This window comes from Hyperolius riggenbachi, chromosome 1 (genome assembly GCF_040937935.1).
Source record: "Hyperolius riggenbachi isolate aHypRig1 chromosome 1, aHypRig1.pri, whole genome shotgun sequence".
Taxonomy (NCBI): domain Eukaryota; kingdom Metazoa; phylum Chordata; class Amphibia; order Anura; family Hyperoliidae; genus Hyperolius; species Hyperolius riggenbachi.
Window position 1 is genome coordinate 198929885 of NC_090646.1, and position 8601 is coordinate 198938485.

At 42.1% G+C, this 8601-nt stretch overlaps 1 protein-coding gene across 1 annotated transcript in view; it reads left to right on the forward strand.

Moving 5' to 3' along the window:
• The window catches only part of MGARP (mitochondria localized glutamic acid rich protein), a 92440-nt gene extending 84551 nt beyond the window's left edge, over positions 1–7889 (forward strand). Inside the window, exon 8 of the mRNA XM_068278526.1 lies at positions 747–7889. The gene's annotated coding sequence lies outside the window, so the exon portion shown is untranslated. The remainder of the gene's footprint in view (positions 1–746) is intronic.
• The last annotated feature ends 712 nt before the right edge of the window (positions 7890–8601 follow it).

The following is an 8601-nucleotide window of genomic DNA, read 5'->3' on the forward strand; positions in this document are numbered from 1 at the left end:
GGGGGAATAAAAATATATACAATAATAGAGAACGTTATTTAAAAAAAATAAAAAATGGCAGCAGCGATCAGGGCCCACCAACAGAAAGCTCTGTTGGTGGGCAGAAAAGGGGGGGAATTCACTTGCATGCTAAGTTATATGGCTCTGCAGCAAGCTATTAAAGCTGCAGAGTACTAAATTGTAAATAATAGCCTGGTCACTAGGGGGGTGTACGCTTGTGGTCCTGAACTGGTTAAACTGTAGTATCATCTACTTGGGCCATAAGGAAGAATGGGCATCAGTTGTCCTTTCATTTATAACTGTTAGCAACTAATATATATCTGACAGCAATTGACATATTTCAGTTCTGACAAATTCTTGTCAGAACTGGAAGGAATTGTTGTTAGATTAAAACGGTGAGCTTCTGAGAGGACCTGACAATGAGGTAACTATGAAATATTTGCAGGTATGTTGTGTATATTTTCAATAATTTGACTCGGTTCAGGTTCCGTTTATAGGCTTGTGTACGGTCCGTCGTTCAGCTGATAAGACTGGACTTGAACGATCCACCAGGTGTTCATGTCAAGTCTTATTAGCTGAACGACGGACCGTACACACGCCCGATTTGACGTCCAAACGACTGGACGTCCTAAAAAAATCCAAAGTGTGTACGAGCCTTAAGAAGTTCTACCGATCATTGGCTTACTTTACCACATGCAATTTAGATTTGGTGTTTCATATGGTTTTCCTTGTTCTTTTTCCTACAGATTGGATAATTGCCATAACTTCCCACGCAAACAGTAGTGTCCCTGAAATTCAGCATTACCAAATCCCGGACTCATTGAACCCATCATGCAGTGCTTGTTCCCAGTTTCCTGTGATACCACAATTCATGTCTATTGCTACATTTACTGGTGTTGAACAACTTCTGTTTTAATTATCATTACTTTTATTGCAAAGGAAGGTTGTGGGTTTCAAGTTGCTATTTTTTGTCAAAAGGGTAATGTACAATGGGTAGGTGGTGATTATTTTTTTCTACGTAAAAAGCAATGTCCGCTACTTCTCTTCTGTGAATCTGGCACTGTTTTATTTATAGAGACATGTTTTATAAAGTAAGTGGTCACCACTGACCATTTAACCAGCTGTGGATTATTCTGTGAGATGTATACAAAATCAGATACAGGTTTAATTTACCGTAATAAGAGCACAAAACAGTGTTCAACTGCAATTGTACTATCTCAGAGCAACCACATGTATTTTACTTTCACCTGGTTGTCATGACTTATTACATTTCACACAGCAGCGTTTAGAGCAAGGATAACTATACTTTGAAGTAAAATATCATCACCACAAGAGACAAGACATTACTATGCAGTACATCCCTGCTTGTACACTGCATGGCACATTTGACCCAGGCAGTGTTTTCAAATGCTCTTTTCTAAAGTGACACATGATGATCAATAGCAATTCTGACTCGTGTTCGAAACCCCTGCCCCCCCCCCCCCCCCCCCACACACACGCACACACTATGATACTCATTTACTACAGGAGAAAGATTGTGGCAGGTTCTGAATCCTTAATGAGCACCACAGGGCAAAAGCAACACCCAGCCATTTCAAGACTGGTTCATTCAGAAGACCTGCTTTTCTCAATGGACAACCACTTGCTTACGATGTCATTTGAATATTGTGGGCCTCTTACATAGCTGAAACACCAATTACAGATAATTACAATTTCATGGAGAATAAAAATGGTTACTTTCAGGACAACTATATACATTGCAAGAAGTTAAAGGGTAAGGCTCTGTTCACACTTGAACTGAGAATGGACATTTTTGTTAGTTCTCCGCCCATCACTAAGCGGGTAATAAACTGCTCCTATTTTATAAATAGGAGCCGTTCACAGTTGTCACTCTGCAACGGATCCGTGGCAGTAAGTGGGTCGCGCTTCTGTGCAGTCCCCAATAATCCCAGACAGGTGGATGCGTTCCTCCATATAGCCTATGGGGGTATCGCATCTGCCCCGGGCTACAGCCGAAACACTCACAGGAACATGAGGGAGGTGGCCAGTGTTGAGAGGTGTTTGACCTCCCTCATGTTAATGTGACTGCTTTAAGCCCTGTCACACATTGGAATAAAACTGATTAACTTCTCAAATGTGCCCTCTGCTGTCTCTTTTGAAGATTTAAGGGTAACTCCATGTTAGTACAAAATATATTCAACATGCCCCACTACACAAGCCATTTTGTCACTGCACATTGTTTAATATTACCTTTCAATTTCAATCTATAGCTGCTATAATTTTCCAATACGGGTACAAATTTCAGAGTAAACTTTATTGTAACAAGTAAGAGTATATTGTTTGGTGTACAGAACCTCTCAGAATTCTCATTTCTCTATATGTGATATTGGTTCAGAATTCTGGAAAAAGCAGGAAGAAAAATATTGCAAACATCCTTTCCAAGTTTAATTGCAGTGACTTATTCATTACACAGACCAGGAATATGGATTTCCATGGGGATGTATAGTTTTACAGTTAGCTCAGCTGAAACTTCAGGGCCCGTTTCCACTATCGCGAATATTCGCATAGCCAATACAAGTGGATGGCCCTGTTTCCACTTGTCAGTAATCCTGAGCGGTTTTCTGTGCGGGAGAAATCTGCACGGAAGAGCCGTCAGAATTTGCACACCGCTATGCGAATTGCCACTAATGTATTTAATAGGGAAATCGCAGTCACAGGTATGTCATCGTGATACAGCTTGTGATAATACTTGCCGGGTGTAAAGATTATCTGGCAACAACTGTTTTTATAGAGAAGGCAAAATAACACTAAGTAAAATGTATCATAGACTCTTACCTCTGTCTGTTTTTGAGATGGGTCATTACAGTGATCCAGTGAAATTGGAGGAACTGTGTGTGGTCATGCCAGGGTGGCATTCAGATATGGGATTTGACAGTTCTCTTGTTCCCCAACCCTGTGCTCAGGGCCCACCAACAGTGCATGTTTTGTGGAAATCCTCAGAGGTAGTTAATCAGCGCCGCTGAGACACTAATTACCTCACCTGTGCATGTTTGTGGTTTTCTGCAAAACATGTACTGTTGGTGGGCCTTGAGGACAGGGTTGGGGAACTCTACAGGACTATCCTCCCTCCCAAATTAATGGAACACTCCCTGTCCAAAACCTAGTGTTTTGCTTAAGAATGGGTAACATTTTATTTCCTGCTCTGTGCCAATAATTACACTTATAGAAAGATGGGAATTTGAGGGCATTCTGCACTATAAACAGTATACTTACACTGCAATTACCAAGAATTAAAATGTGATTTTGAACATATTTGCTGGCTTTAAAGTGATATATATATATATATATATATATATATATATATATATATATATATCATTATTAATTCATAAAGCGCCAAAATATTCTGTGGCGCTGATATTAACACTAAAATACACAGTGGCCTTTGTAGGAATGGTCATTAAAGTTACATTTTAAAAGTATACAAATGTTAAGATAAAAGTTCAGTTTTTCTGTAAAGTGAGGGTGTACTTGAGTATTTAAGTCTTAAAATGAAGCCCTGATCAATAATGAAATGTATTTGCATTTCTGATTTTAGCACTCTTTTTTTATGCCACCTGTTGGACTATGCAACTGCTTTCATGCATAAACTGTGTGTGTGCACTAAAAGGTCACAAGGTGGCACTGTGGGTTTTGCTGATGTGCATGTTTAATGTCATGATCTGTCGTGCTACTCTGCTCTATTGTAGCCTTTTCTAAATTGTTCTTCTACAATGTCAGATCTTTGCAAGTCTCTTTTATTCCTGTGATACTTAACTAACATCTGTACAAAGCTGTTGACCTGTATGGTCATCATAAAGACCACATCTGCCAACATCACCTTCATTACGTACAAGCTGCTGCTCTGTGCATATACTGATAGTAAACTAGTTACAGAGTGTGATGGTCTCTAAATACTATTATTTTTCCCACTGTTTTTCTGCACTCCTTATCTCTGAGCAACTCTTTAGTATTACTTACTTACATAATGAGTATACAGCGCAAAGGAGTCATTAATCATTTATTGACCTAAAGAGTGTGAGTCACATTCCAGTGTTTTACCTGGATTTTAAAATTAAGCTAACATCCATAGTACAGTTATATAGTAAGTACAGTATAAGTATATTGTATTATTGATAAGTTTCATTTTCATATATTTATTTTTACAGTCAACTGTATGTACACTAGCACTTTAAGGTCATACTAGTGGAAGGACGTACTACAAATCATTCATTGGGGAAGAACTAATGCAACAAATCAGATAAAAAATGTGCTGCTTTTTTGATGCTTTGACAATCACTAGAATCGTTATTATGGACATTTTGAAGTTACAGATTTCTTGAATTGCTTTATATTTCATCTCCTCTGTAAGCCCCATTCTTAAAAAAAAGTGTTTTGTATCCAGATAGCAAACAAATGTGAATCTCCCAGATGATGCTATCTGTATAGTATGTGAAATGTACACCTGTTTACAAGCAATACAATACCAAATAGTGCAGGGATGCAAAGTAGATATTGGCATTTTTTTTTGCCAAACTGGCTACATAATTAGCCCTTTTTAATTCATCTGTGTGAGAAACAAGTGTGGGTATACATGAAAATTCTGATAAAATTAGAGATTTTGTGTTCAAAGTATCACATGAAGAAAACGTTCTCTGACTTAACATGTACCTGAACTCTGGATGTCTTTTGTAAATAAAAGGTATGTGTACCTTCTCTGAAGCAGGATTATACACATGATGTTATTTTGTCGCTGTGAAGTCCCATTCCTCAGGTATCCTCACTTCTTGCCTTGTTGATTCTCTCTTAGCAACAGTAGCTAGCTCTCTGCAAATGCCCTGCCTTCACTTCCCCTTCCATCACCTTTTAATGTAAATAGTGTTATCTCAGACAGGCTCTTAACCACTTGATGACCCAGCCTTTACCCCCCCCCCCCCCCCTTAAGGACCAGCGCTGATTTCTGAGATCTGTGCTGGGTGGGCTCTACAGCCCCCAGCACAGATCGAATAACAGGCAGAGCGACCAGATCAACCCCCTTTTTTCCCCACTAGGGGGATGATGTGCTGGGGGGGTCTGATCGCTCCTGCCTGCGTGTGGCTGGCGGGGGGGGGGGGCACCTCAAAGGCCCCTCCACCGCAGGATTTCCCCCCTCCCTGTTCTCCCTCCCTGCACAGGAGATCGGAGGCTGCACAGGAACGGATCTGTCCTGTGCAGCCTCTAACAGGCTCCTGCCTGTCATGTGACAGCGATCCCCGGCTGCTGATTGGCCGGGGATCGCTGATCTAGTACAACGCTGCTACTGTTATCAGCGTTGTAAAAATGTAAACAAAGCGGATTATTTCCACTTGTGTTTACATTTAGCCTGCAAGCTGCGATCGGCAGCCCGCAGGCTATTCACGGAGCCCCCCGCCGTGAATTGACAGGAAGCAGCCGCTCACGCGAGCGGCTGTTTCCTGATTAATTAGCCTGCAGCAGGCGACGCAGATGTGCGTCGCTGGTCCTGCAGCTACCACTTTGCCGACGCGCGTTATGAGTGTGCAGTCGGCAAGTGGTTAAAGTGGATCCGAGGCGCCTAGGCATTCCGAGGCCCATGTTGCTCATGGGAGCTCAGTCTGGGGAGGAGGAGGCTTTTCCCGAAGGGGGAGGAGGAGGCATTACCAGCCAGAGATTTCGTAGGCAAGGGGGAGGAGAGAGGAGTGGAGTTTTCACAGGCGGAGGGGAGAAGACGCAGAGCAGCTTGCCTGTGTAATGATCACAAGCAGAATATGGCTGCTCTCGTATAACAGGAAGAAATAATCATAAACTGTTGAAGCTGTTTGCAGCTAGATTTGCTGTGTAATCTAAACTTTGGAAAAGATATATAGACGTTACTTGTTATATTTAATTTTTCATCTCGGATCCGCTTTAAGCCTTGTAGCCATGTTCAAGAACTGTTGCCTGGGAGAGATTGGGATTCAATCCCTCTGGCAATAGTGCTGGGCTGAGGCTGTGTAGACTCTACGCTAGCGACACATTCTGTTGCTATGCAAGGGGGAGGAGGGTCAACAGAGCTACGCACAATGGAGCGGCACAGAGCAGGCAGGGGTGAGTTGCAGAGAACAATACCATTGGGTAAGGCTCTAAGGGGTTTGGGGGCCACTATACATGCACTAGATTCTTACCTGACACGGTCTGGTCCCAACCACCTGCCTCGACCAAAGCCCACCTAGCGCATGTACAGAGCTTTACACACTTGCAACTTTTGTTGCCTAAAGAATTGTTTGCGATTGTTTCAGCCACACTTGCAGAGTGTGTACAGGAATCTCCGGACATCTCTAGACACCTCGGTAGTGATTGTGCATATTCGAAAATAAAGCCTATCTACTACTTATTGTTATTCTCCACAACCGCTCGCTCTCACATGCCCTCTCTTCATAAACCAAAACATGATGCACCGCAGCTTGCGTCACTCAACCTTCCCTTTCCCCTCTCCATAGGGCAGAGCTGCTTGGCGGATAACTGAGCAGCATGTTTGTACAAGGCGCCTGTGATTGTGCGCAAACCTTCGCTTATCACGCAAAGTAACGATGTTTGCGCGCAAAGCTTTGAGCGCGGCAGCTCACGTGATAACTGCTGTGATAGTAGTTATCACCCTTTTGTGAATCGAGCCCTGAGGGCCCTTTTCCATCTGCAGTCGCTAGCGTTCACGCTGAATGCTAGCGATTGCTGAATCGCAAAACCGGCGATTCCCTGACGTTTTGCGGCCGCGATTTTGCTATGCTATGCACTGCATAGCAAAATCGCGGTAAATATCGCTCCGCCGCGCGTTCGCGTTTGGGTAAAAAACGAATCGCGGTAGTGGAAATGACCTACCGCGATTCCTATGTTAAAAAGCAAACCGTAGCGATTGTAAAATCGCTAGCGGTTTGCGACTTTGCGATTGCGCTGGTGGAAAAGGGCCCTTAAAGTGAACGACAGGGCAACAATGGTTTACCAATGGGATCATTGTGTGCATGTGTTTGAATGCAACATCTACCAACATCTGTGATTCCTATCGATCTGCCATAGTGGATCGGTCTACATGGACGATAATCGTGGTTTGTCGGTGTCCTTTCATGTCAATGCTCTGTTTTTTCCAACAATATTGGGGTGACAAGTCACTCCTCGTTTATTTTAGATGGTGCCGGTCTGGCGTGTGTATTGATCTTAAGAGGATATCACTACAAAATAATGCTAAATACCACATGTGGTACAGTTTAATTAATGCTGCTTAATGTATATTCATGAAACATGTTATTTAGGTATGCAGAACATGACACATAATACCAGGTGAGGGAAAATTCAGTTCTGTGCAGTGTTTTTGGCAATCTGATTAGATTTGGATTATAGCATCTGACTTTCCATGACCCACATATTTTGTTGTACTAATAATTCAGTTCCATAGCATATGGTTGTGTCTGCCCGTTACTACACTGAAGCTAGCTAGGGATTTGTACAGTATATACAGTATATTTTTGTTAGATAATGTGAATGCTGCATCATTGTAACTGGAATATGTGTATTGCTCATGGTGCTTTTCCTGTGATAGATACAGGCCACTTTAACTGCCAGAATATTCTGTGCACTGAGCTGACTTTGTTTCACTGTAAGTTACATTGTATAGTCCTACCTCACCCAGCTGTACTCTCATTCCAATCTACCTGTCTTAATCACTACAATGGTTCATATCTCATAGGACTCAGCACTGTGGAAGCTGTAAGCAGGGTATTTTCATTCCTAAATGTTACACTTTGTATACTAGTCAGTATTTTCTCAACAGAGACCTTTCCTCAATGTCACTCACATTGGAAAATAAAAGCCTCTTAATCCTGTGTATGCGTGTGGATTCTTTTTGGAACAGTTGAAAATGTTAGGCTTACATCACACAGTGGAATGATTATGCATTTATTATAAATTAATATGTACCCTGGCAACTGGAGAGCAGTGATAGCTATAGTATTTTTTAATGTACACCTTGCACACAGATTTCAGATAAAACAGCAGAATGAATGCAGAGATCCTGATTAGAAGTGAAAAGCCAGATAGCATTTATGGTCACCTCTGTCCCAGAAGCACTAATGCCTTGTTATACAAACTGAAAGTAAGAAATGGCATCTGTGGAATTGTTAACCATTAGATCTGGGAAGTCCGGATCTTTTCAATGATTCGGATGATTCGAATCGGATCATTGAAAAGATCCAGATCTTTGAAGCGAATCTTCGAATCATTTTACTAGGGAAGCATTCTGGGGGTGAAATGACTAGCAGGACGCACTTTCCCTGCAGTGGACAGAGAAGGGGAAGGGGGTGGTAAGACAGAGAAGGGGAGAAGATGGACACAAGGGCAGGGAGTGGACAGAGAAGGGAGGAGGAGGACGAGAGGGGTGAGCAGTGAGCAGAAATGTTTTTTGCACACATTACCCACATGTTGCAATCATATGCTTTAAATATATTTCACCTATATGTTCATCTGTTTACTTTGAATGCAAATGTCTCACAGTAAAAAAAAAGCATTCCCCAATGTGTCCTTTTCTCACCTCGAACA